Raw genomic sequence first — 22,048 nt, 5'->3', positions numbered from 1 at the left:
AAGGGAGAGAGAATCTCAAGCTGACTCTGTGCTGAATGCAGAGCCTAATGCAGGGCTCTATCTCACTACCTTGAGGTCATGACATGAGCTGAAACCAAGAGCTGGACATTTAACCAACTGTGCCATCCAGGTGCCCAGCATTATATATTCTTCTGTGGAAGAATGACTGTTACAAAAACACATGTATAATATGAGACCATTTTGTTACATATCTATATGTGTATATATTTTTTTCTTCAAATACTTTATATAAGGAAATATATTCTATCTTTAATAAAAGGAAAACAATATGATTTTATAAAAAATATCAAAATATTCAGCTCACCATTTACACCTGTATAATTCTGTTCATTAACAAACTTAGTGCTGTTATGATATTCTAATCATTTACCTGTTTCCACATATATCTTTTTGATTTAAAAAATTACATGTTTGTTGCCATCTTCTGTTTGTGTATATTTTATACCTGTTAAATATGACACAAAGAGGAAGTTGGATTAGCCAAAAACACTTTCCCTTTTCCTTTCTTTCTATCTCCAGACTTTTGTCTGTAGTGACTGTCATTTTTGGTGGTGCCATCAAGAAAATCAAAGCCAAAAGGAATTTCAATTTTAGCAGGAAAGATTAATTTAGTTCCAGAAATGTTGATTTGCAATGCTTGTGTTATTTCAGGGTGATAATATCTAACTGCCCTACTGAGGAACATTTAGATGTAGTATTTGGGAACTGACATGGTTTAACTTTACCAAGGCTCTGTGATCTTGAAAAAACTGAAAATGTTATAAAATCTCCCCACTTGTTTGTGTTTCATAAAATGGCTTACTGAAAAGAACCACCTTTCCCCCAAATGATTAAGGGGAAAGTCATAGACCACCCCCCCTTGTTTACCCAAGAGAAGACCAGCCATAGATCCTCTAAATTCCCATCCTTTGCCTGATAGATGATTAAACCTGCTTGTCCCTTCCGATCAGTCAGAACAAGATACCTGTTAATCAAACTTCAGGTAAGATTTTTTTCCTTCCTCCAGGCCCCTGGGTCAGGCTACAACCTGCCTTTAACAGCCTCTCCTGAAAATAGGAGGATCTCAAGACAAACCATTCTCTAATCTACTGTTTAATTATGCCATTCCTATTCATCTCACTTTCCCATACCTGGTTCTTTTCAGCCTTGTTTGTCTTTTCCAGTGGAAGAAACATCCTTAGGCCTAACCCTTGTGAAACTTGCATACTGTGGCCATACTGCTGCCCCTAGAACAGTCTCTTTTGCCAACTCTTTGCAATAGTTCTTTCAAATACAGTCTCTTCTTAATAGGCCTGCATTTGTCTTTTATTGATCAAGGAAAGTGACATATAATTGGTTATAAGAGAACAGAAGGAGAAAACTTGGCTGAGTATGTAACCCTGAATATCATCAATATTTACAGGGCACAACAAGGATAAGGAGTACGTGAGATAGTTTGAAAAAAAAAATCTGAGGAATATAGTGGAAATTGGAGACATTTGTATGCAAAATTAAAAGTGAGAGGCATAGCCCTTGTCAAATGCAAGGTTTTATTCTCTTGACAGCTGGAAAGAAAAGAGGAGGGTCTAGGAGGAATTAGAAAGTATTTGACACCTAATTTCTGTTGAGATTTCCTTGTGCTATAGCAGTTAACTCTCACAAAGCCCTCACTATTATTGATGAATAGAGTGAAGGCTTTGTAGTCAGACAAACCTGGGTTTAAATTTAGATGTGTGACTTAGACGATGAGTAATCTAGCCTAAAATGGCAACAGTGGTAATACTAATACTAATATATTGATATATACATAATATACTACACATAGTGTTGATTATTATGTATTGAACAGGTATGTTTCAGAAATGATACAAAAACACATGCTATCTAATTCCATAGCTATTATATGATACAGCTTTTCTCAATACCCACATTTATCTGTGAAGAAACTATAGCACAAAGATGTGAAAAAAAAAAAAAAAGAAAAGATGTCCAAACTTATATGATGAATCTGGGATTTGAACCCAGGCACTCCTACCCTATCACCCATGCAACTAACTTCCATATTGGATTGTCAACCTTTATAAACTTCTTAAATTTGCTTTGTTTTTTTTTTTTTTTTTTTTTTTGGTCTTGTAGAAACCAGCTAATAATATGTACTTCAGGGGTTTTTTGGAAGGATTAAACAAGACAATAAAATAAAGTGATAAGCATAATGCTTAATCTTTTATAAGTAATAATACTAAGGCTCAGAATGGAAAAGAAACTCACTCAAGGTCATACAGGTAGTAAGTAAAAGAATTAGGATTCAAAGCTGCTCTCTCCCTAACTCAAAGACTGTTCTTTTTCACCACAGCTTGCTGTCTCAAATGAGTGAGATAAATTGAATCTTGATTAGTAAATGAAACAGTGCATTTGCTTTTATCATTCTGCTGCTTTTGGAAAGTATTTTCAACCAGTTCTCTTGTGGGAAGGGCAGTGAGACCAACAGGACCTTATGTCTTAGTGATTGCTTCTCCATCTGGCATGATTGAGTAAGGATGCAAAACTTAGGAGGAAAATCAATTCACTCTCAGCTGTCGCCTTTCTTTCCTCCTTACCGGTGTTTTACAACATCTGCTTGCTACTGTTTCTTTCATGCCCATGATTCTTAATCATTTTTTTCCAGTTTAAAATTACATTCTTCTCTAGAGGTGTCCTCTCACTCATTGCTAAATAATGCAGTACATGATGTCCCACGACGTTTTGCTTCTGTCCCTGGTGAGTGGACAAAGGCAGAACAGATGTGGCACACTGTCAGACAGAGATATCAACTGCTTTCCAAAGCTGCTTCCATGGAAGGCCTGAATTACTCTGGTATGAAAGGGTAACAACAATAGGAGCCATTAGGGCTTGGAACTGATTGCATGTCCATATCCTGTGGAAGATTAAAGAACACAACAAATTGAGCTGCAAAGGGCCTTAGTCTAAAAGTAGCCATCTCAGACTAGATCTAGAGATTAGACAAAGAGAACAAGAAATAAATATCTATTTATGTGAGCTCGTGGCATAAAATAAGCTGCATTAAATGGAACTACTAAAGATAGTTATAATTTTCTCATTTTGTGAGTCCATTAGAACAGAAACCCTATGAAAAATATTGAAAAAATATTCTATGAGTGTGTGTGTGTGTGTGTGTGTGTGTGTAAGAGAAAGAGAAAGAGACAGAGAGAAAGCAGAGTATCTCATCCCCCTTGGGTTTTTTAATTTAATGTCTATATTGTTCACTAGGATACAAGTTATACAAGACAGAGACTGCTTGTAAAGTGCCTTGATTGTGGCTCTTCTTTCAGGCAGTAGTAGCAAAATACTTATCATTTTCACTGGAACACAGTCTTAGGTTCTCAAAACAATTTACCCAATGAATCAATAAATTGATGAATATATGCATGAGAAAAAGGGAAATTGGGATTAAAGTGAAGATGCTCATCTTTATGAAATCAGTGAACTCTTAGGAAATGAGAGTTTAAAGGACAGTTGTGGGTAAAAACTAAGTTTGCCCAATTCCCCACATTTGAGACAGGTTTGCATGTTTTAGAGAACTTTGGTGGTGGCAAAACAGCTGTGGTGGAGAGGGAATAGAAGAGGTACCCAAGTTTTGCCAATTATTCACAAGAAGGAGATAGCCATCGATGAAATGAAGTATTCACTTCCCAGCCTCCCAACCTCTCACTCTCACCCAGGCAGAAGGCAGACAACCCTGACCCTTGTGCATTGTTCAGTTAAAGCCATATATACATGGTGCTGCAGCTGCTTGCTTATACCTGTCTCTCCTATTAGACTTCAAAGTTTTAGAAGCTAGGAGACTACAAAATTTAATTATCTTGGACCCTTAGAGGCCTGTCAAATGGCAGGCATTCAATCCATGAATGAATGCACTAAGTAGAGAAATGTGAAGAAACACAAAGTGTAAATTGCTTTGTTTATTTTTGTCAAATGCATTTGTTTCTCAAAATACTTATTGAACAGAGGATTCTGGGGAGATGGCACAGTAGGAGGCACCAGGAATCTGTCTTCCCACCTAGACAACAGTTTTATTGGTAGAATCTATCTGATGAGATTACTTTGAAACTCTGGAGCATGTTCAAAGCTTGAGACTTCTAGGGGAAGGCATGGTGGTAAGCCATAGTTCATTTTGGTCAATTTCAGCTACTATCCTCCAAACCTAGCCCTGTGGCAGGTAGCTGTGTATGTGTTCCTGGAGCAACTTGCAAGGCAGGCAGTAAGGATACTGTCCTTCAAAGATCAGGGATCTGTGCTCTAATCACTAATTGCCAATTCTGATTGGAGACACAGAGGTGCAAACACAGGTGGGTAGTCACTGTTGCGTCTTTCACTGCTAATTGTAATTATTTATAAGAGCCAAAAGATAGAAGCGCCCCAAGTGTCCATCAATGAATGGATGAACAAAACTTGGTATATACATACAATGGAATATTATTCAGCATAAAAGAGGTGATGGTACATTCTGAAATGTACTTTAAAATGGATCAAACCTGAGGGTATCATTCTTAGTCAACATAGCAAAAAGAAGAATATGGTATTATTCCATTTATAATTTATATGAGGTTTCTAAAGTAGTCAAATGCATAGTGACAGAGAGGAAAATGGTGGTTGCCAAGGGCTTGAGGGAAGGAGTGATGAGAAATAATCGTTTAGTGGCTATAGATGAGTTCTGCAGATGGATGGTGGTAATGGTTGTACAATAATATGAATATACTTGATGCCACCGAAGTATATGTTTAAAAATGGCTAAGATGGTAGATTTTATTTGTATTTTACCACAATTTTAAAATTAAAAAAATATTGGGAACAAAATTATTAAATGCACAGAGATACTTAAAATTTCATTATAGCTATGTTTTATTAGGTTTATACTTAGTTCAATATATTTTGGGATATTAGATTATATAAAATTATATCATTACATAGTATAAGCCCATGTCTATAATTAGGCTATGCTCATTTTATAGATAAAAGAAACAGGAAAAGGAGGAGTAAGTCACCAAAGATCCTTACATCAAAAAAAGTATGGTTAGGATGTAAACTAGTTCTGTCCCTAAAATTCATTTAAAAATAAAAATGAGGATCCAGGGTAAGTCAAGCTGTTCAGTTACTACAAAAATAATCATTATATCCCCTTACTTGCCTTAATTTTATGATCACTTCTACAAAACAAGCAGACAAAAACAAAAACAAGATTATAGAGAAAACCTCCTAAGCAGAAATGAGAGATAATAGGTAATATTAGTAAAAAAAAAAAAAAAAAAAAAGTCAAAAATAGCATCATCAGCTACCCAAGAAAAAGCAACAAAACATTTGGGAAAACTATTACCATTCTCTAGGGAAAAAATTGTACAAAACTTGCTTAGAGTAACTGACAGTTAATTACTGATCAAACTACTTTATTGACTCCCCCCTAGTGTGGTGCTTTGAGAAGTGTCATTTTCTGAACACAAATTTCAGTGATATCTCTACATTAAGATGAAACATGTCATCTGGGAATAGAATTTTCACCTTGTTTGAATTCAGATGTCATTGTGTTTACACATTCTCTGTTCTTGGCTGTATTATTGGCTTAGAGCATGAGCTGACATATATATTTTTTGGTCTGGCTGCCATGCTAGCTCAAGGTCCTATGACCCTAGCAGTTTTAAAACAATACTAGAAAAATATTGGCTTGAAATATTGGTGCTTTGTCTTTTTGGACAAAGAATATTTCCTTAAAAATAAATCAAGGCAAACTAAATATCCTTTGCCCCTAAAAATAAATATCTATAATGTCAAGTTTAGATAATGCATTTTTGCCTCTAGTCAACTTATCAAATTTATAGGCTAAAGACAGTAAATGGAACTTTTCCTGTAGTTTTGGAATTTTAGGAATTTAATAGGTGATATATTTTGTCTTCATCTGGACTCTTCAGGCAAGATTTGGTTATTGGGCCATCTCTACCTTTTTTTCTCCCATCTCACCCACTCAACATCTCACTGTCACACAAAGAAAAGAGGGAATGAAAAAGTGCATCCAAGGATTAACAAGTGAGTAGTAAACAGAAGGGGAAACTGAGGTTAAGGGCAGAAATTCTGGAGCATGTTTATGTGCCAGTCAGAATGGCTGAGTATAAAAAAAAATGCAATGATGCAGAAAAGAGATGTGTGTTTGTGTGTGGTGTGTGTGTGTGTGTGTGTACCAATTCACATCTACTAATTCAAATATTAATTTCATTCAGAAACACCCTCATTAACACAACAAGAATAGTGTTTGAATATCTGGGCACCCTATGGCCCACTCAAGTTGACACATAAAATCCACCATGATCAGGGATGAATGAAGGAGAGGATCTGACAAGATACAAGTGGAATGAAACACAGAGTACTAGTAGACAGGGTGTTTTCTTCTGGCACATTTTCCACTTTCATAGGTTTAGTTATTGTTTGAGTCCTTATTTGTGATTATGTTGTTAAATTCTATACATTCTATGTGATTCTTTTTCTTAAGATTTTATATATTTATTCATGAGAGACATAGAGAGAGAGGCAGAGACATAGGCAGAGGGAGAAGCAGGCTCCCTGCAGGGACCTTAATGCAGGACTTGATCCCAGAACCCTTAGCCACCCAGGGATTCCTATATGATTCTTTCCTACAGTTATCCCATTTTCTGGTAAATATCACCATTGTCTAGTGAAATTATTTATCTTTTATTTCCTAGAACATAATAATCATGTGTGTTTTTTTGTGTTTGCAATTCCATTTTCTGGATCTTTGGGTTTTTTCTTACATGCCATAGTAGGCTCTGAACTCCAATTTCTGTACATCACCCCCACAAATCTAGTGGATGCTCTGTCAGCCACCATGTTCAGTGTTAGCAGTTGTCCACAGGTGAAAGGCAGAAGTTGGCATCCCTCTTCCTCGTGTTGACACCATAGTTCATATTATCTCTCCAATGCTTTTAAATATGTGTTTTAGTTTTTGTCTGATTTTTCTGTTTGCTCTCACTGGAGGTTTTGGGCAGACCAACCTTAGTTAGCTCCTGCCAGAAATGGAATCCTCCATATCATTTCAAGAACTGATCTGTCTGCATTATAGTCCTAGCCAAATGTGATTTTAAATATTCCATTTCAAAACATGAAGCAAAAATAAAATATAAAAAAAGGAAGAATAAATTTGCAAAAACAGTATTTTTTACTGTCCTAATGTTAACTCCTTATCTAATTAGAGAACTCTCACTTTTCACGGTCTTATAAATTTAGCTCTTTTCTCCGAGAAGCTAAAACCTGACTTTTGACAAGACCATCATATTTCTTAAAACATTATAAACTGGTAATACAGAATAAGTACTAAACAAAATTACAGTAAAATGGTAAATTTGGTTGTAAGTTGTCATACTGAATAAAAATCTATAAATATTACTCTTTAGATAGCCAAGATATAAGGGGGATATTATGGAAACCAGGTGTCTAATTAATGTTATCTATAAATTCAGTGTAACATCCTGTTGATACTGTCTATGGATTGACAATTTTGCTTTGGTTAAAATACAAATTTCAAGAAAACGAAAGTTAATTTATTTACTCAGTCACTTTGCTAATCGGTATGTGATAATTAAGTATTTAGAAAGTAAATGCGTGTGTTTCCAGACACACACACACACACATATATATATTTATATATATACACTCATAAATATTTCTAAAGTAAAAGGTGTTATGAACTCCAAACACTTTCTTAATGGACCACATTGTTAGCCTAATTGTGTTGTCCACTTTTTAACTGCTAAATTTGCAGCCTGGGAGATGAGGATACCCTGTTAGGGCAGCTCTTGTGGCCATATACCAGCAGCAATCAATGATTAATTACAGATATCATTAATGTTAACAACTGACTCAGAATTTTTCATATATGCAAATATTATCAGAGGCTGTACATTAAATATTCTTGTATCTGTCACAGAATCACACTGTGGCACACTTCATTTTTCAAAGAAGTTTACAGAAACATTTTCCCTCCCCCATTACTTCTGTAACATGACCTCCCCCATCACTGAGAAGTCAAGTTTCTAACTCTGTTCCCTAGAAATCTAAGTGCTTTGACCAGTAGAATAAGGGAAAGGTGATGCTGTAGCATTTGTACCCATGGCCCTTAACTAGCCTGAAAACTTGTTTCCTGCCTTTTGAAAACCAGGGGTATTGCTGTGAGAAACTCCCAAGCCACATGGAGAGGCTCTACATAGGTGCTCTGTTGCCGGCTGCTCCTAAGTTCTAGTCAATGACTATGAGCATCAGCTATGGGGCTTCTTTGTTATATGTGCTATGCAGCAAACTTTCAGCTCCAGTCGTATAACAGATCTCAGTTGAACACAGAAACCAGTAGAACCATAAAAAAGAATAGTACTTAAAATATTTTAAACATTACATTTTGGATATATTTTGTTCTGTAGCAACAGATTGTTCAAACACACAGGCTAAGTCGAGATAATGAATGTCTTTGAAGAAACATGCTATTGTGATCTAAGTGTATACATCCTAAATACTTCCTCTGCCTTCTTACACCTCCACTCTGAGAATGTTAAGGCTGGAAAAACATCACTGTATTCCACCTTGTTTACAGATGAGGAAGCTGAGGATTTTACAGGGAAAAAAAAGAAAGACTTAGAAGTATTGCCCGGGATTTTACCAAAGGGAGTACCAGAAATTTGGTATTTGTCTAGATCTTCTGCCTCCAGCCCTAGTCCCAGCATGTGAATGTGATTCCCTCCACACCACGTGCACAGTGAACTAACCCCAGACCTTACTACTACCATCAAATTGTTTCAATCTCTTTCTTCTGCTTCTTTCTTTTCCTTTCTTGCTCTCCCTCTTTATCTCTCTCTTGGTCTATTTGTTTGTACTTGCTTTCTATTGTACTATAACATAAGGATGTTTCCTCCTCCCCTTGAGTGTGGGCTGGACTTTTACTGACTCATTTCGAATGAATAGAATAAGATATAACTGACACCCAAGAGGAGAATATAAAGAGGTGCTGTGATATCTGTCTTGATTATTCTCTTTCAGATCACTCGTGCAGGGAAAGCCAGCTTCCATGCCTTGAAAACACTAAGGCAGCCCTGACGAGAGACATATATAACAAGGGATGGAGACACCCCTCCACCCCCTCCCCACCCAGCCAGCAGCCAGGTGAGTAAACCCTCTGGGAAGTAGATTTGTAATCCTCAGTCAAGCCCAGCAATTTTTCCGAAACCTTATGAGAGACCCCGAGCCAGAAATTCTCATTTAAACCCACTCTCAAATCCCTGATCCTGAGAAACTGTAATACAATAAATGTTTATTGTCTTAAGGCACTATATTTTGGGCTAATTATTTATGTAGCAGTAGATAGCTAATTAAGATTTCACATATTTTTATGGTTAAGAAAAACAACAAAACAGGAGGTTGAGAAGAACATTTATCTTTTTGCATGTATACTTGTTTACTACTTGTTCAGCAAGCAAAATGAATTCTAAGGAAACTAAATGTGACCTTTTACATGTTTTTCCATATGGCTTATTCATCTGGACCAAAAATTCTATATAGCCATTATATTATAGCTATTTACATAGTTCTCCATAAATATTGTTCATGTTCCTACTATACATATTGCGGTATCTTAACTCCATTTCTGTCTGTGGATTTTTTACCATTTGAATGCCTTAAAGCAACGAGAATATAGCTGGTAAGTACATTTTGAATCCCTGTTCTCCAGTAGTTTGGATCTAGAAATAATTATAATTTTATACTCATTGTATCATAGTCCAGTTGCCTGATGTTCTGATTTTTTTTTACCACTTTTTTCCTTTTTTTCCCAACGATTCCCATTGTATCGTTTCATATTGTTGAATCTGGAGTTTGATCCTTATGATGATGTTTTCTCCCCTCTTGCCCACCTAATTATATGCAATCGTTTTTATACCCCCAGGTGTGGGCCTATGTATGCAACAATTTGAATGAGTTTCCTGATAGCAAGGCATAGTAAAATAAGCATGCTTTGAAGTAGAGATGAGGACCAAAATTTCCTAAACATGGACTATTTTTTTTTAAAGACAAGCTTGGAAGAAATACTTTAGGATCTCTATTATTAATTAATTCTTAGTAGGAGTAGTAATAGTTCTTAAAGAAATTTCTCTGATTATCTTAGTGTGGGAATGGTAAAGGCAGTTGTAAAAGGGAGGCAGCATGACAAATGAGTGGGTGGGAGTTCTCTCAAGGGTGTTATTCATAGGTAACTGGCCATAACCAATCAAATGAAAGTACAAGAGAAAGAGGAACAGAATAGAGAAGCAGCATGGAAACTGACATTTAGGAAGCATTTGCTATATGTGAGCCATTATGAAAGACTCTGCATTATTTCAAATTTTCCTTTAAGAAAGATTAAATTATACCAACTTTACGGATGATAAAGGAGAAAATTAGAACGCACAGTTGACACCTACTAGTCCCTACAACTAATAACTGAATCTGAAACCACAATTTATTCTCAGTCTTTTCCTCATTTGAATGTAACCTGATGAGTCCAGAAACTAGGTCACAGGATGACTAGTGGAAGGTAGTGGAAATGTTTAACACAGAAAAGAGAAGATTTGGCACAAGTAAAGTATCTTCAGGTATTTGAATGATCATCATATGCAACATAAAATAGACATAACTAATTCTCACAACCAGAGGTATTGTTCTAGAAAAGCTACCTAAATGATAATTTGATAAGGAGATGGAAAAATGAATTTTATATAAAGAAAAGATGGTACTAGAAATTTGTGGTGGCTCATTCCAACCAGAAATTTCTTGGGCTTTGCCAACCTGCTAACTTTGTATAGGTCCTAGCTTCCCAGTTTATCCAGAGCTTAGATTTATGCAAAGTCATCCACTTACCAAAAGAGAAACACAGAGGTAGTAATTATATTTTCTGTGTCCTCCTCACTGGGCAAGTCTGTCCAAGTTTTATCAAATTTCTCTCACCACAAGTCTTTACTTCCTTTTCCTTCTGAATATCAGTAGTTAACTTTGGTTCTATAATTATTTCGTGTCTGTATTTCATCTTCTGATTTCTTTAAGTTATGTATCACATCGGAGATAGATAAATCTTATATTCATTCCTTCACTCAGTAATTCTTTTTAGTAAGCCTGTTCACAATACTTTTATATAAGGCTTTATAAATTAATATACGGATGAGAAAGATTCTTTAACCTTAAGGAACTCATTGTCTAGAAAAGGAGACAAGCAAGTTAACAAAAAATTGCAATGCATGATAGTAAATTCTATGCTTGGTCAAAGTATAAGTGAGAAAAAGAGCAGAGATACCTAATTGAAACTAGTATCATCAGGAAAGGCTTCAGGAGGAATTGGGATCTGAGCTGAATCATAATAGGCTCATGGAAAGGCTAGGAGACAGAGACTAAACCTTCCTTAAGAAGGCGTTTAGGTGGTGAAAGGAGTATGCATATGGCAGTGACCTAAGGTCTCCTCTACTTTTTTTCCTGCTGTATATGTAATGTTTCTGAGGTGGGGAGGATGGGAATAAGTCTTTGTTGAATGATATTGCCCCCCTGCTCTCAGCAGAAATCTGTCAATATTCGAAGATGTTTCATGACTGGAGCAAGGAAACAATTGATATTTAGTGAGCAGAGGCCAAGGATGCTACTAAACATCCTACAATAAACATGAACAGACCCTTACAACAAAGAACTGTTTAGCCACAAGATATTTATAGCACCACGAGGCAGAGATTATGCCTTATATGCATAAAAATGTTTGAAACCAACGTCTACTTTAAATATGTTATCTTTGCAGGCTTTAAAGTGAGAGAGTAACTGGTAAGAGCCTCCTCTCTTCTGTCTTCCCCCAGGCCATTCAGAGCTCTACTATGGGAACAATAGGCATGGCATATGGCTCTGCCAAGCTTGCCACTTTTATAAAGTGCCTTCGGTTTGCTCTGACCTTTCTGCATGGGAGACAACCTTGCATTCCTAATTCTCTTGGATTCTTCTTCTTCTTCTTCCTTTTTTAATCTAGGGAAATGTGTTTCTTGATTAAGTGCAAGATCAAGTGTATCTTCTTCCTAAATTAATGATTCTCTTGACCAGAGTGCTCATTCATTTGTTAATGCTCCAAGAGGAAATGTGCATTCCTCAGACTCCATAAATCATATAAACAGGATTTTATATTCACCATTTAAAAGGAGATAAATCATAACTTATCTGCAGTATTTTTGGTTTGTACTGCAAATATATCTGTGGATGTACCCAGGACTTTGGTGATTCTATCATTTCCTCAGGGTCTTATTCCTCCATGGCTCCTCCTTTACCCTAATTAGAATTATCCACTGTTCATGTAAGTATCACAATTTAGAATATACATCTTTTAAAAACTATATCCAAATATTACAATCATACAAGGCCTAACTCAAGTCTTATATTTTGTGAGACCTTCCAATTTGATTAAAGTTCACATTAGCCTTTCACACTTAATTTATCTAGAAATTAAAATGGATTATTAATTATTCTCTCTTGTCATCTTAGCACAAAATTATATTTGCCACACGATTAGTATGTCTTTATACATGTGTATAAGCACATAAATACATATACGTGTGTATTATCTCATTTCTTATGTGTTTTTTTATTTGTTGTAAGATTTTGAGTCCCTAACTGATGAAAATAAAATAAAAATAAAATAAACAATATCAGACGTGCATTATAAAATAATGTGCTTTGAATCTAGAAGTAACTGTTAATATAACTAGCATATCTTTGTTGCCTTTAGTGTAAATTCAAGCCTTTCCCATGAGAATCTAATAAAGGGTTGCTAATATGCTTTAATTCTTTTGCCAACTTAGCCCATGTTCTAAGGTTCTATTTATACTCAGCGGAAAGTGGTATGAAATTGACTAGTGAAGTCATGATATTATGGTTTACAATGAGAAATGTATATTTGATCTTTGTCCCAATTCTGGCACAGAACTCCTAAAACCTTTGGGATTTCCTAAATTGATGATAGCCATAAAAGTGTCCTTTGTTAATGAGATGTCTTTGGAATCCACCTAAGGATGGAGACTGGTTGCCAGGAATGATGATTAAAGGGTTGGAACTTTCATTTCACCCTGACCTCTGGGATAGGGTGAGGGGCTAAAGGTTGAGTTCAATCACCAATGGCCAATGATTTAATCAATCATACCTATGGAATGAAGCCTTAATAAAAACTCAAAAGGACAAGATTTGTTAAGCTTCCAGGTTGATGAACACATGGAGATACAAGGGAGAGTGGTGTGCATAGGGAGAGTAAGGAAGCTCTGAGGACTTTCCCCCATACCTTATCCTATGTATCACTTCCACCTGGCTGTTTCTGAGTTATAACCTTTTATAATAAATTAGTAATCCAGTAAATGAAATATTTCTTTCAATTCTGTGAGTGGCTCTAGAAAATTATCCAAGCTGTTGGAAATTCCAGTCTATAGCCAATTATTGATAACCTGGACATGCAATTGGCATCTGAGATGGACAAGTTTTGTGGAACTAAGCATTACCCTGTGGAATCTGATGCTGTCTCTGGGTAGGTAGTGACAGAATTGAGTTGAATTATTGGACAGCCAGCTAGTGTCAGAGAATTGGTTGGTAGTGTAGGAAAAATTCCTCCACACATAATTTGAACCAGAATTATTAGAGGTCAGCTTATCACCAGAGTGATAAGCACAGCATGAGTGTCCTGCATTTGTCAAAGTTTGGCTAGTTTACCAAGGGGAACTGGCTGAGCGCTTGAGGACAGATCAAAGTATTAATAAAGTAAATGCTACAGTTGAGGAAATGAAGTAACTGAAACAGAGAAGAGGAAAAAGCATTTCTGGGGCATGTTATGGACACTATATATATCTATATATAGATATAGATATAGATATAGATATAGATATAGATATAGATATAGATAGATATAGATATAGATATATCTTACTTAATATTCACAAAAGCCTTTTGACATGATCTTCATTGTCAAAGATGAGAGAAACTAAACTTTGAAGAGCAGATGTTTACTCAGCTAGTAAGAGCAGTGCTTGAATTTAAACCCAGATTTAGTTGGCTTTGAACTTTATACTCTCCTAATGTTTATAGGGCTTTGGGCAACCACAGATCTTTTAGGATTTGTGTTTGTTTGGAAATGAGGACAAAAGGAAGAATCATGGGCTGAGAAAGAATGGCCATGGATCTGTACTAATGTTTGGGAATATGAGGCATCTGCAACCATGAACACAATCAGTCTTGTAGAACATTTTGATTATCACTAAAAGAAACATCCCACCCATTAGCAATCATTCTCTATTTTCTCCCAACACTCCAACCCAAGGCAACCATTTATTTAATCTATTTTTAGTATCTATAGACTTGCATATTCTGGACATTTCACTTAAATGGAATCATGCTATAAGGCCTTTTGTGACTATCTTCTTTCATTGGCATTTTTTAAGTTGTTCCATGTTATGTAGCAGGTATCAGTACTTCATTCCACTTTACAGGTAAATAATATTCCATTATATGAATATATCATGTTAGTCTTTTTATCTATCCTTCAGTTGATGATATTTGGGTTGTATCTGCTTTTTTACTGTTACGAATAATGCTATTATGAACATATGTTGATAAGGTTTTTGTATGTATGTGAAAGTATAGTTTCAGTTCTCTTGAGCATCATAACAAAAAAATAGAAGTGCTGGTTTATATGGTAACTTTAATTCTTTGAGGAACTGGCAAACTGTTTTCCAATACAGCTGCACCATTTTACATTCTACTAGCAGTATACAAAAGTTCCAATTTTTCTACACTTTCACCACAATCTGAATATAGCCATTCTGTATGTGTACAGTATTATCTCACTATGGTTTTGACTTAGATTTCCCTAATAGCTTATATTTTTGAGCATCTTTTCACATACTTACTGGGAATTTATCTATCTTCTTTAGATTATAGCTTACTTTTAAAGTTTATGTGACAAAGGACTTAGAGTAATGTGTGTCTGCTGTACAGTAGCCTAATTTTTTGGTATAGCAGTCTGATTTTAGCCTAATTTTTCCTGTTTCTTAACTATGATATTTCTCTTCAAAAATCACTGTAAATCTTCAAGAGTCTTTTAAGTTTTTACAGTTAATAATTTATTAGAAATTACTTAACTTTCAGTAGCATGGGCTTGCACTTAAGCTTTGTTCAATGAGCTTAATTTTAAGATTTGCTAACTGTATAACTTATAAACAGTAATTAAAGATGGATATAAATATCAACTGAACACATTTACATGCAGTTACAAAATTGTTATTTAGTGAAATTTTATATTACTTTTGTGTGGTTTGAGATAAAACAGTAGCAGTTATTACCTATATCAGTTGCAATAACATTTTGCACAGAAATAATTTGAAAACTTCAGCTATCCCTTTTAAAATCTTTTAGAGAATGGATAAACCTTATATAACAATAATGGTGATTTTTATTTATTTTTTATTCATTATGTACCTAGTATAATGCTAAACCGTCTACTTCAGCTTTTACAAGTTAATATTTGTAAAGAACCTATAAGGTAGATATTATTACCCTACTTTTAGAGTTGATAGAATTGAGATTCAGAGAGGTTAATTTACTCTTTAATGCTAAATCTTTTGTGATTTTTAAAATCTTTTAGAGAATGGATAAACCTTATATAACAATAATGGTGATTTTATTTATTTTTTATTCATTATGTACCTAGTATAATGCTAAACCGTCTACTTTAGCTTTTACAAGTTAATATTTGTAAAGAACCTATAAGGTAGATATTATTACCCTACTTTTACAGTTGATAGAATTGAGATTCAGAGAGGTTAATTTACTCTTTAATGCCATACAAACCTTAAATATCATGTGTCCCCATTCTGCAATGTCTTCCTTTCTTTTTTTTAAATTTTATTTATTTATTCATGAGAGAGAGAGAGAGAGAGAGAGAGAGAGAGAGAGGCAGAGACACAGGCAGAGGGAGAAGCAGGCTCCATGCAGGGAGCCTGATGTGGGACTCCATCCCGGGACTCCAGGATCATGCCCTGGCCAAAGGCAGGTGCTAAACCACTGAGCCACCCAGAGATCCCAATGTCTTCCTTTCTTCTAATAATCCAAATTAACTACTTTAGCACAACTCAAATTCAATATATTTCATACAGATTTTCTTAGTAATTTAATCCACAGAATGATAAAACTTATTCATTCAGTAGAAGCTTCATTGAGCCTTTTATTAGGTACCAGATGCCACTTATATGCTGTGGACAAGCAAGTGAATAAAACATTATGACTACTATGCTAGTATAAGAGATAAACTTCCAAGAAGTGTGAAAATGGAGAAATTCTGTTGCTATCAGAATAAAGTGGAGGGTCATTTTAAGCTCCAGGAAAACAAAAATCTATGCCTGCTTTATTTTGCCTTGTATCACTCATGCCTACCCAGGGGCCTAGCAGAGAGAGTGGATACAATAAACTCATACTGACTTGTTGAATATATTTTTAAAAATATCTAGTGAGATTAGAGGAGATTAATGCTGATGAATTTGAGTTCTTCAGTATCAAAGAATAGACTTGGGGCCATGAAAGGCAAAAATAGAGAAGGATACTTTACCAAAGGGAGAGAAGAAAAGGCAGGGCCTCAGAGGAGTGACTGTGTGATCTTGTGTGGTTCTGAATGGCTGCAGCAGAAAACTGGACCAACCAGCCAGAAATGAGGCTGCAAAGGTGTCTGCTGGAGTCAGTTCAGGAAGAGTCTTATGTGTCAGTTTGGGGGGTTTGAGTTTGTTCTAAAAGCAGTGGGGAATTGCTGAACTGTTTTAAGCAGAAAACTATGAAAGATGATATTTATGATTTAACACATTGTCCTAGCAATCCTGTAGAAGACAGATTAAAATGGGAAAACAATTCAGGGAAACTGGATGGCAATTGTTTTAGCCCAGCCGCTATAATAAAATACCATGGATAGCGTGGCTTAAACAAAAGACTTTATTTCTTAAAGTTTGGGTGGCCAAGAAGTCCAAAATCAAAGCTGGCAGATGCAGTTTTAGGTGAGGTCCCTCTTCCTGTTCTGCGCATGATCCATTTGAGGTAACTGATGTCTCTTACTCCCCTTATAAAAGCACTATGTGATTAACATAGAGCAAGAGAGATCATAATAAGGAATTAGATATTTCATTTTTTTTTTTTGTTTTTGTGTCCAGGGATAAGGATTCTTGTGAAGGTGATGAATTTAGCATACAGTTTGAGTTTGCTATGGAACATACAGTTACAGATATCTAATTGAATTTTATTTTTCAAATCAATCAATGCATCTTAGACTTAAAGTTTTACTGTGAATCATTTTTTTGAATATTATCCACTTAAATATGGCATATATTGACTTCTGAAATAGGGTGAAAATTTCTTAAGGGGAAGACTTAATACCATTATTTATGGTCTTTATAATACAGCTAGAAATCAATGTATCTTTAGAAATGCCTGCTGAAGTAGATAAATATGAACTTCTTTAATGTAAATAATACTAAGATATTAATTGGTCACATTTGTGCAATGCTTTGTGGTTACAAAACATCTTCAACATTTTTTTTTATTTAGTATCACATTGGGAATTCAGTTTTTGCAACTGTAATGTGTTAGGTGGACCAGGTATTATTCCCTATTGCAAGAGAATACATATGTGTGTGTGTGTGTGTGTGTGTGTATTTATATAAATATATACATGAGCATTGCAAATTTAAGGGTGTTATGCTCTATTAAAGAGGCAGAACAAAACCGTAAGGCCATGTCTTTTTTCCTATGTATGTATTATTTTCTTTATTATCTTTTATCTAAAGATTCCTATAATGTATTTCTCTCCATTCTTTTACCCCATCCAAATGTTTATTCTCTCATCTTTTGCCATTTCAAGTTCTGTTGCTTTTAATTTATTAAGTAAGCTTGAATCTAAGGTAATATTAAATCTATAGGGCAAATGTTCTGATTTATAGGCCAAGACCTTCATAACTTATGTAAAATATTATAAACATTATAAAATGTTTGTTGTTTAATAAAGGTGAGAGAGAAGTTTTGTTTTTTGAGAGAGGTAGGAACATAGTATGGCATAGTCTAGGAGTTCTGTACACTAGCTTAATGAAAAAGAGATAGAACCTGTGATAATTACAAACAATAGATTGATTTTTTTTTGTCGACAACAGACTAGTAATGAGCTTATTTTCCCATAATTTCATTGAATCTGGATGTTTTGACCTTTTATATTATTAAATTGATCATCTACAACTTGTTGTCAAAAGTTATATTATTTTCATGTGATTATTGAAGATTTTATGGCTGCAGTTAATATTTTCCAAATTATGTTCAGAAACCATTCTCTGATGTGTAGAAGCATTTCATATATTTTTAGAGCAACATTTTCATATAGTTAAAATGTATATTCTTTGTTTTTTTATTTGTCTTTTGATTTGGTTTCTATTTTGGACACATGCAGATTTTATATTTTCCTTGATGCGTTTAGCTGTGATGACATATTTTAAAAATCTGTACCAGCCCTATAATTTAAAAATGTTTATGTAAAGTACTTGTAATACCTTTTAACTTTATTTTACATTGTTATAAAAAATGAGAAATACAATTTAATTTATTTTTTAAATGATAAGTCTATTTTTTCAAACTCCATGACTGAATACATTTTTACCACCTCACTTTATAATTCCATCCAAGAAGCCTATTTTTGTTTTTATTTGAGCCTCTCCTAATTTGACTTCCTGAAGATCTCAATGTCTTATCAAGACTCCTTCATTTCTTGGTAATTATAAATAGAACCATGGGGAAATCCAACGATTCAATTCAATACACAAATTGAATAAGGAAAGTCTTTGAAGCAATATCCAGCCTTTCCTAGACTGTATTCATAATGAAGACTCACAAGCATGATAAATAAGAATAATAATTTAGTTTTTTCTGGGCAACTTCTGTTATTTTACAATTAGATACACTAAAGCCCATGGGGACAAAGTGACTTGACCAAGACTAGTTAAGGTAATAAAGCTGATATCATGTCAACGATTAGAATAACTTTATTGTATTACAATACTTATTATGTTAGAATCTTGTAATTCCATTCACTAGATTGAGCTTACCCAGCCCTCAACTCTCCATGTATTCCCTCACATCTACGACAATTTGACAGAGTAGTGATAATCTCCATTGCACAGGAAAGCAAGTCTCTGTTGCTCATCTCATTCCTCATTTTAACATTCTTTTGTTCTTATGATCAGGTAGTCAGCATTGTATTCCTTTAATTACAAAACCATTACTGTTTGTAAGTTCTTTAAGTACAGCTAATAAAATATTCCTTTACAAATGAATACAGTATATCCGTATATATTAATGCTCAACATTTTCCAGTTTCTCTATGGTCTCCTCTTCCTACCTTACATTTTCATGGTCTTATCCATTTTCCATGTCTTTGTGAGGCAATTTTAAATTTTATTTTAATATATCTATTCTGTTATTCTCTAGGGTATCTTGATTTGGTAATAATTTTTTTTGGTAATAATTTTTATGTACATAATTTATATGACACTTTTTTAATACTAGCTCATACACTTAGGAATATGTGTACATCTGAAAACTTACTATAATAATAGCAGACAGTGGAATGCATGATAAGACACTTAGATAGGTTGTTGACAAGTTCTTACCAAAGTGAATGAGAGAGTAAATTAATGTGACCCCATGGAGAGGTCTAGTTCTTGCCTAATGGTCTGAACTTCAACAAATATTTCCTTCATAAACTTGGGTGAAGACATTCTTGATGTTATTATGCTTGAAAATATTAATGGGAAGAGTAAGGTAAGGATAGAATAAAGGCAAAACAAAAAATGAGGGAGGAGAAAAATGAAATAAATATAATAAATATGAACAATTGCTACCTTTCAAAAGATCAGGGTTTTTAAAAAGTAGGTAAAATAATATTTAACTTAAAAAAATAAAGAATTCACAAATTTATTCAAAAATAAAAATGAAAGAAAAAAGACTATGAACTGTTATGGAATTCAATACTGGATCTTCTAGTTTTTGTATCTGTATTATATATATCCTCTATTGGGTTGATTTTTTTCTGAATTGAAATCATAAGATATAATACTAGAGAAACATTAACTGGTTTGTATAAATATGGATGAAGTAAGGATTTCTAGAGCTGACAACAGGGAAATTTTTCCAAAATTGTTGTTTTTAAGTAATATCTAGCAGAAGGGAAAAGGATGATAATCTATACATTCATGTTTATGCTGCAAGTTTTATTTTCCCTAAGTTGGCATTAGCTAGCCACTTCAAAGTTGCCTTTATGATGAAATTTGATTGTTCTATGATTATAAGACCCATTATTTGTTCATGCATGATTAGGAATGAAGAAAAATTTTGTTAATTTAACCATAGCTCAGTGCCTCAAAAATATTTTACATAAGCCTTCTGTTGCTTTGAAATTTCTTCAATCTGTTTTAGGGGATTTTGCAATTCTGCCTACATTTAACTGCACTGTTTGTTGTATGATAGGTTATTCTTTTCATATATCTCAGAAATAAAATTTAATTCTGTTTCATCTGCTTATGGGTATTATATTTTCTTAGTTTTTGCATAGTACTTGATAGTTTCTTTACAACAAAATGTGGAATTGCTCATTCTTCTGACAACAAAGATTTGCTCTACTATATCAAATGATTGTTTCTGAACTCTCCTGCATAATCAGAGATATTTCATTTTCATCTTAAGAATGATTCATAGTGTAATCTTCATGATGCCATTTTAAATGGCAATTAAACTCAACACTATGCATTAACAATAAAGCACATCAAATGACTGCACTGAAAAATAAAATAGGAATGACCAAGTCTATGTATATACGGGCACTGACAACTACTTCACAACTCCCGAATGGCTGACAATGATTTTAAGACACAATGGATAATGAGATAAAAATAGCGTTTATATATGGTATTTCTGAGACCATTAAGCATCTTAAAATCAGTGAAATAGAGTATATAATATTTTTCTTCTAACCCATTGGCATATTCAGAATTTATTCTTTCCACTTAAAAAATTTGATCTATCAAAAAGAGAAAACAAACAAAAAAAGGAGAAAACAACAAAATAATAAAGAAGATTGTGTTTGTGCTGTGTTTGGTTAAAGAGTATATTTGTAGGGACGCCTGGGTGGCTCAGTGGTTAAGCGTCTATCTTCAGCCCAGGGCATGATCCTGGAGTCCCAGGATGGAGTCCCACATCAGGCTCCCTGCATGGAGCCTGCTTCTCCCTCTGCCTGTGTCTCTGCCTCTCTCTCTCTCTCTCTCTGTGTCTCTCATGAATAGATAAATAAAATCTTTAAAAAAATTAAATAAAGATTATATTTGTATAAAGTGCAGGAATATCAGTTGCTAGTGACATTATCAAAATGGTGACAAAGGTAGTTCCTGACTTTTGGCCCTCTCACATGATCACCTAGAAACTATTCATAGACAAAGCACCATTGTGAAAATCTCAAAACTTGGAGGTGTAGCTGAAGCACCCCCACAGACCACAGAGACCAAGAAGGACCACATTAGAAGGATAGAGGAACATGAAACCTCATTGCTTCTCTACCAGGCTGACATAGAGCTGCACTGAGAGCCCCAGGCCTATGGTGTCTCCAGTGACAAAAGAGCCCAGGGTGAACATATAGCTCCCCCAGTGTTGTAGGAAGCTTCCTGGTGGCCTACTCAGGTCTTGCCTTATGGGAATCACTGGGGGAATCGCCAGTAGGGCTGAAAAACTGGGGATTCAGATAGAGATGGAGAGGGGGCAGGGCTTACAGCAACCAATGCACAGATATTGGTAGGCAGCATGACTGCTCACTGTGTCACCTGAGTGGAGATCATCAGCTCTGCCTGTATCTAGAGCAAGTGTAGTGGCCTCATCTGGCCAGGGAGATCATTTGGCA

At 34.8% G+C, this 22,048-nt stretch overlaps 1 long non-coding RNA gene across 2 annotated transcripts in view; it reads left to right on the top strand.

Annotated features, from left to right (window-relative positions):
- The window catches only part of LOC112665059 (uncharacterized), a 74,756-nt gene that overhangs the window by 8,159 nt on the left and 44,549 nt on the right, over positions 1–22,048 (top strand). For both annotated transcript variants that reach the window (XR_004806250.1, XR_003140193.2), the window contains one exon: positions 9,088–9,210. This is a non-coding gene — a long non-coding RNA (uncharacterized LOC112665059). The remainder of the gene's footprint in view (positions 1–9,087; positions 9,211–22,048) is intronic.

Source organism: Canis lupus, chromosome 17, assembly GCF_003254725.2.
Source record: "Canis lupus dingo isolate Sandy chromosome 17, ASM325472v2, whole genome shotgun sequence".
Taxonomy (NCBI): Eukaryota; Metazoa; Chordata; class Mammalia; order Carnivora; family Canidae; genus Canis; species Canis lupus.
This window is presented reverse-complemented; position numbering and strand designations above follow the sequence as displayed.